Below are 8,295 nucleotides of genomic sequence, written 5' to 3'. Positions count from 1 at the left end.
CACACACACACACACACACAAACCCAATGAAACACACACGCAAACACACACACAGACAAACACACACACACACACACGTGTACACAGAAACACATATATATATATATATATACGCATATATATATATATATTTATATATACATATATAAACACATACAATTACACCTAAACACACACACTGACACTTACACACACATACTATATATATATATATATATATATATATATTCACGCTACACGCACACACCAACACACACATGCATGTGTATATGTACACGTAAAAACACATCGATGTACAGACACACACATACAAAAAAAAAAAAATATATATATATATATATATATATATATATAAACAAACAAACATACATTTACGATATATATAAACAAACATACACATAAAAACACACAAAAACACATATATACGGACAGACACAAGCACACTCCTGCGCGGAACACCAAACGTGGACGCACACACATGCATACATGTTGGAACACAATGCACACGAGCGGTGGTTCTGGCGGGCTGACACCCATTCAGGGTCCACGGTGGATGTGGGGTGTCATGACACTGGTGGATGTGGTACCGCAGGCGACTCGTAGAGCAGCACGCAGCATTTGATGGAAGGACGAGAGGTGGGGGCGGTGTGGGGGTACGGGGTTGCAGGGGTGGGGGGTGGGGGGAGTAAAACCTGATGTCTCTAAAGGACCTGCCATCTGTGATGCAGCTCACCCCCCCCATCACCCCACCTCCACCCTGACCTTCCCTCTCCTCCAGGAGCAGGGGAAGCTCTTTCACTGTACAGCTCTCATTGTGTCCTGCCCCCCTGCCCCCCACCACCACCCGTATGCCCCCGTCTGTCGTGGCGCGGCGCGGCCGTCTGAGCAAACAGACGCGGGGTCTTCTGCGGCGCGCGGCAGACGGGCGGGGCGCGGGGGATTGTTTGCGTTGGGTTTGTGTTCGCTCCCCACGCCGGCCAACGTTTTTCTTAGGGAGGCTCCGAACAGAGGTTCCGGGGCCCTCAGCGGAGGGCCCACAAAACAAATATTTACCAACCAACCAGGCCTGCCTGCCCGCCTTGCTGCCTGCCTGCCTGCCATCACGCCTGCCTTGCTGCCTGCCTGCCTTCATGCCTGCCTTGCTGCCTGCCTGCCTTCACGCCTGCCTTGCTGCCTGCCTGCCTTCACGCCTGCCTTGCTGCCTGCCTGCTCTGCAGCCTGTGTTGTGTTGGGCCCTTCAGTTGGCTGGGTACAAGCGGGTGCCTGACTCTCTGCTCTTGGGCAGGGGGGGTTGGCAGGTTGGGCGGGGGAGGGGGGGTGTCTTCCTCTTCATGGTCGGTAAACCTTTGAGAGGAAGACCTACTGGTGGGGGGGCTCCTCCACCCTGGATCCACTCTGCGCCCCAGGACCGAAGCGGTTCGCGGGAGTTTGCTCAATCGAGTCCTCCAGCACAAAGTTGGACGGGATCTTTATAGTGGAGACCGGGGGAGTGGGAGGGGCTACAGACTCCATGGACCCGTGCACCCCGGTCTCACGAAGGCCACGTGACTTGTTGATCCGGACTGGCTGCTGCGGTTCCCGACGAGCCCAACGCAGAAGTCTGCAGTGCCTTTTCTCTTTTGAATGTTTTTCCTTTCTTTATTTAATTCCAGTATCCACACAGCACAGTGGCCCCCACTCCTCACCCCACCTGGATGTTTCCTTGTCAGCTCGGCCATGACCACTGCCACCCCCCCCCCCCCCACACACACACACACACACACACACACACACACACACACACACCCCATCCCTCGGTGCTTATAATCGCTACACTCTCTATTCCATCCTAATACGATCAAGCATGAATCAGTGGATGTCCTGTCGTCCCTCCTGATGCAGCTATTAGGCCCGGCTTCCTCCTCTCCCTGCACCTCGCCCCGCCTGTAAATATGCACATGTTTGACAGCGAGGTCGCAGGAAGGGAGGAAGACAGGAGCCTGTCAGAAAGGCCCACTTCCTGGATGACGGGAGAAGTGGTGGTGGGCCGGGAGGGGTGGTGCTCTGTCCATCATGCGTCAGCACCGAGGGCGAGATGCTCTCGCAGCGCGGCGCGCGCCCACCCATCACAAATCGACAATATAAAGCGGGAGAGGTCACCGAGCGGGCACAAACAGGAAGTGGATGATTCACGCCTTGAGGCGCGTGGATTGATGGTGGGGTGGGGAGGGGAGGGGGGAGGGTGGCGTCCAACAGTGCCGCAGGAAAAAGAAAATAGCGGATTATTTCACTGACCTTTTGTGCATGGAGATATTTTCAGAATGGTCAGGGAATGAGTAGATATGAACAGTACTTCTGTCGAGGGCTTCAGTGACTCTGCAGCGTGTGATTCTGAGCATTTCCTGAGTTGGTAGCCATCTGTATACGTTGTTATATTTTAGACTGTATATTTTAAAGAACTTCGTTGGCTTCACATTTACTACATCACTTTAACAGCACAAAAAAAATAAAACCACCACTTTGTTGCACTGCCTGCGGCTCAGAAGGTCCAATACCCACATATTTTACGGAACGATAGCGCCCTCTTGTGTTGAATTGTAATAATCACATTTATTGCTAATAGCGCAACGTCTTCAAAAAGTAAACAGCCTCATTGTAAGGTTGGCGTCAAGTAAGAGATTTATTTTAATTTGCTTCTTCATCAAAACATTTTTGGGCACTAAGAACTCCGAACTTTGTCCGATATCCGAACGATTATCAAGTAAAGTTTGTTAGCACTAATTCAACGATCACTTAAAAGTATAATCCAGTCGACAAGGAAAATGTTTCATCATGTATTTTTGTTTCAGTACGGTACATTATTACAATTACTAAATAAATTTCAATGTTGGCGTCAGCAATTGTATTAAAACTAAAATAGTGTAGTTCCTAACACAGGATAAGGGTTAGGTGTGGCTCTTGGATGCCTACAGGTCATGTGTGGAGATTGGGATCGAACCCAGTACCTTTGGTCAGAAGGTCGATACCACAGGCCAAGGTGATTCAGTGATTGGATAGGGATTAATATCTTCCCTAAAAATGTTGAACGATAATTAAGTTATGTTATTTGGCTCCACAAACGTTACATCCTGCCAAAGTGAGACCCAAAATATTTTTTGTTGAATTAAATTGGATTCGCCACCACAATAAAACGTACATTTGTTTTGTAAAGGCTTACAACAGTTGGCCACCATTCCTACCACTAGGTGGCGCCTCATCCTTTAAACATGGAGGAGCCCTATCAGAACCGCTGCTATAGGATCAATAAGCAGTGTAATACTCCAATGTAACACACACCATAACCACGGCTATACTGCATTGCCTGCTGCACTGCATCACTGTGTAGCATCTGTTGGCTACTCCGTTTCTACTTCCACTATGACTCTCCATCTTCGTTGTATCTCTTTCTCTTGTGTCTCTGTGTGTGTGTGTGTGCGTGTTTGTGTGTGAGTGTGTGTGTGTGTGTGTGTGTGTGTGTGTGTGTGTGTGTGTGTCCGCCCGCGCGCGTGTGTGTGTGTGTGTGCGCGCGTCTGTGTGTGTGTGTGTGTGTGTGTGTGTGTGTGTGTGTTTGTGTGCATGTGTGCATGCACATACAGTACATGTGTGGAATGTTAGTCCCACAGCAACAGACTGTAAAACATGACGGTAGCTGAATAGGTCTGGTTTTCGCAGATCCCATATTAGTATTTTAAAAGAGTCGCCTCTGATTGACTGCCTTAATGACAGAGATTTTCTTTTCTTTTTCCGAGAGCACAACAACGCACACTAGGCTTAATCCTTGTGGGGCTTTGAGACGTTGTGAAAAGCACTTAGCTGGGCTGAAGCCAGCAATGGCTCACAACGATCTCCGATTCTCTTCCCTGACCTTGTTGTTTTATTTCTGACGTTTTAGACCCAGTAATACAATACACCTGGGAATGCAAATAGGCACATGTTTCCTTCGACTCCTGGCAGTGGAGGGTTATATGTCTTTGTTAAAGCATGCAGGCCAGGTAAGGTGCATACACCAGGAACAGGCAAAGGAGATAGACTTTTGTATTTTTTTGTATATGTGTATAATTGTAGATGACTTGCTTTATTAAAATATCAAATCAAATCAAATAGAATATCAAAGTGGTCCTATGTTTTGTCGATGTGCTATTAGTGGGCTTCACTTGCAGAAAACACTGCAATTGTACGTTGACTTGCACAATCAGAGATATATGCCATCTAGCATATTCATTTTCAATGTGTTGGGAACAATTGATCATGTTATTTGTATGTGTTACTATCAATAAACTCGGTCTATGAGGATGGATAGCACTCATTGTTTGTTTGTTTGTTTGTTTGGAAAGTACTTTATTTATAGAGTCAAGACTGGCATTTGTGAGTTGTATTGACGAAGAAACATACTATCTCATTGTTATATTATATATGTAATATATCATCTTTCTTTCTCCCATCTTTACATTTTTTTAAGTTTCTGTCAAATTTAATTCTGTGAATCTACACATGCATGCAAACAGATACAGACACACAAACACACACACATACACACACGCACGCACACACACACACACACACACACGCACGCACGCACGCACGAACGCACACACACACACACGCACACACACACACACACACACACACACACACGCACGCACGCACCTACACACACACACACACACACACACACACACAGACACACACAGTCTTCAGCAGGCGTGAGAGTTCTGCAGCTGCAGTCCAACATCCTAATGAGACGTTTCAGTGGGGAACTTTGGCAGCTCCGAGGCTACAAATCTACACCAAAATGCTTTGTTTGGGAACATTGTTTGGCCCACGCTGTGAACTCACCAGCAAGGGATGCAACCCCACTGCTACGACAGGAAAGCACAACCATTATTTGCATTTCCCTCGTATGGCGTTACATAGAAGAACAAATACCACCACGGATAGACTTACATACCAACCCAAAAACAGTCACAATCACATGTATACATGCGCATACACACTCATTTAAAGGCGTGCACAGGCATGGGAACACTATGGGGGGGGGGAAGCTAGCCGCGGCTGGAGGGGGCTTGATCAGTGATAGCATCGTTTTTATGGTGCCTCCAGCGTGCTCGGTTGTTAGGATAAGGGATTCCTCGGGATTCCTCCAAGTGCCTTGCTCTACAAGAATTAGAGAGAGAGAGTATTTTCCCGTCCACATTAGCATGAGTTATTGTGATTGTGAGGCAGGTCAGCAGGTCAATGGTTCTCATCATTGAAGAATGAAGAGAGAAAAGCCATGAGAGACCAATAAAAGATAACCTTTCCAGTGTAATCCATTGTGGTCTGTGCAAAGCAAAAATACTGCCAGACTGTAGGTGAAGGAGTTGAGTCGTCGGTTAGAAAGCAGTGTCACTTGAGGTTGTAATGATGAGGGTTGTTCATCAGTACGGAGGAATGAGAAATCCTGAATAATGAATGTCAGGATCTCTTCATTGTAAAGACTCAAGAGTACTTGGGCAGAGCACATCTCATAAGAGATGAGCCGCAGGCCCTGATCATTGTCAGGGAAAGAGGAGCAGGATGGATGTAATGCAAGACTGATGTGAATGGAGGGGGTGTGAGGGTAGACCGAAGCCAAATTGGTAGCCCGTGTTGGACACAGAGTTCCTATTTGCATAATTAATGAATCAATTACTTCACTGGGGGGGTTCTAACGACCCGGCTGGGGAAGCAGTTTGACGGACAGTAGTTCAGTTGGTTGTGTGTGTGTGTGTGTGTGTGTGTGTGTGTGTGTGTGTGTGTGTGTGCGCATGTGTGTATGTGTTTGTGTGTGTGTGTGTTTGTGTCTCCCATTTGTAATTGTGGGTTATTAAAGCAAGTATGCAGTAATCCTCACAATGAGGAAGACAGAAGTCATAATGTGAGGGGGGTCGGGACCGTTTAAATCCTACCATTTGATCTCTGATCTGATTTGGAGATCTATAGCATTTACAAAATCAGCTCCCTTTGCATTTGACACAATGAAAAATGAGCAACAATGGAGGACGTCCAAGAAGGACGTCAAACTTTTGCGCAACATTTTCTTCAATAAACAAAGCTTTCCCTTGTCCAGAAATACTTCACGGGTAAAGAGCTGGAGGCCTCCCACACCCAAAACTCCAAAACATCCAAAAGCCCGTGATGTCGATAGCCTTTAACAGCTAGCTCATCTTGGCTGTTGAATCAATGATGACGTCTGTCTCTGATTAGAGGTAGAGGCAGAGCCGTCATCTCTGATGGCGTCGGTGTCATTTCCAGTGACTGTGAGGGCTGATGCAGGAGCCACGCCATTGGCTGCAGACACGGGACAGATGTGTTGAATTTCGTGTGCTCGTCAGTACATCACTGTAGTGAGCTGATCGGCGTGCACATTTACATTTTACATTTACATTTAGGGGATTTAGCTGATCCCTTCATCCACAGCGACTTACAACTATTCCTTCACACATTCACACACCGACGGCGGAGTCAAACACACTGGGCGACAGCCAGCTCATTGGGGCAATTCGGGTAAGGCGTCTTGCTCAGACACCTTGACACACCTCGACTGCCAGGGATCCAAACCAGCAACCTTACGGTTACCAGTAAACCAGCTCTACCCCCTGACCGCCTGTCGCCCCACATGCACCTCTGTCACTCCGAGACACGGGGCTTGATGAAGCACCTCTTTAGCAGGGCTTTTTGAGGGGTCTTTAAAACACCAGCTTATAGCGCCCTGCAGATCACTTTGCTACTTTGGAGTTGGCCAGATTGTGTAAGCTGTTGGGCATTCTGGACAATCCAACACACAAACAAAAGCTCTACATAAGCCATGTTGGATAAGCCCGATGAGATCCAGCCCGGGTGAACAGTTTGAGAGTGTGAGGGATGGGGAGCAGGCTGTTCTCCACACGGGTCACGTCTGCTCCTTTGTCGATGCTCCCTCCTCACCAATCTATTGTGCATGTATGGATATTTCACTTTTGCTACTGTCAAATGCTCTACGTTCACACAAGGACACATTGCTGTCCTGGGCCTATTGAGGGGCCAGCTGTCTGCATGCAGGGTTAGAGATACAAATGTATTTTATACACATGAACAAATAATTATAGAAACAAATGGAAGAATGGAATAAGACTGGAAGGAGATTTTCATTTATTTCCTGCTCATAAATTGTGCTGCTCAGCTTTCCAAATCACAGCAAAAATTACTGCTTATTGAATGACTCATCCATACAGGGTGAGTTAAACTCTATGATTTCAGAGAGAATCACGTCACAAAAAATTATAATGAGGCCATTATAAAACATACGTGTTAGCAAAAGAGTGAAAGAAAGTGGTTGGGTGTGCTCACAATTATGCAAGTGTATTTCTGTGTTTTCAATGTAAGTCCCTTTGGATGAAAGTGTTCGTTAAATGAACTAATAGCAGATAGTAAATGTTTAGTCGTTGTGTTTGTTTGGCTGTAGAGACAAAAAAAAAGAGAGCATAGTAGAGGATAGAGATACCAGGGGATGAAGAGAAAAAGGAATGAAAAATGAAGAGGGGAGGGGAATGAGAGAACAAATGAGCTCGTTCTCCTTTGTGGCAAAGTACTTTGTCACTTAATCATCCCCAGGTCTATAAATAGGTCTCCACAGCCCCAGAATATTGGGAAGTAGATTAATGGAAACAATGGAAGGCTGCTCTGTGTTTCAAGGATTCTGGATCTCTGCACTTTTCCCACCAGAGGGGAGAAGTTACCCCTCTGTCAGACCTTCCAGAGAGAGATAGGGAGAGAGAAAAAGAAAATAGGTTTAAATGAATGCCAGAGGGGGTGATGCTCAAAGCAAACAAACATAGCATAGCATAACAATTATAGCTGCAGTATTTACTCTTTATGCATGTTGACTTATACAGTAGGCCTACTTTAGTATAACAACACTTGGGTTAGTAAACAAATCACAACAACCAACATGAATTTTAAGTTTTATTCATGAAAAAATATGAACTATTTACAAAAATAAAACATGTAATGTGCGTTTGCTAGAGTCAAAATAGTCACAGCTCATCTTGAGCATCTACTGTCTCCTGGTAGCCACGGCACTGCCCATCTTGTGCTGGGTAATTAGCTCTGATGGCCTGGACAACACAGGAAGCCGATACTGTCTAAAGCTGCTTTCACACCGCCGCACGGCAACTCGCCGCCTCAATTCATTTCAATGAGGGAAGGGCGGCAGAGGGGAGGCGGTTACAAAAGCGGCTGAAAACCAGGAAGCGGTTGCCGCCCACGTGAATGCGCACA

Source organism: Pollachius pollachius (assembly GCF_949987615.1).
Source record: "Pollachius pollachius genome assembly, chromosome: 16".
Lineage (NCBI taxonomy): Eukaryota > Metazoa > Chordata > Actinopteri > Gadiformes > Gadidae > Pollachius > Pollachius pollachius.
The sequence above is the reverse complement of the archived record's forward strand: the minus strand, read 5'-3'. Positions refer to the sequence as shown.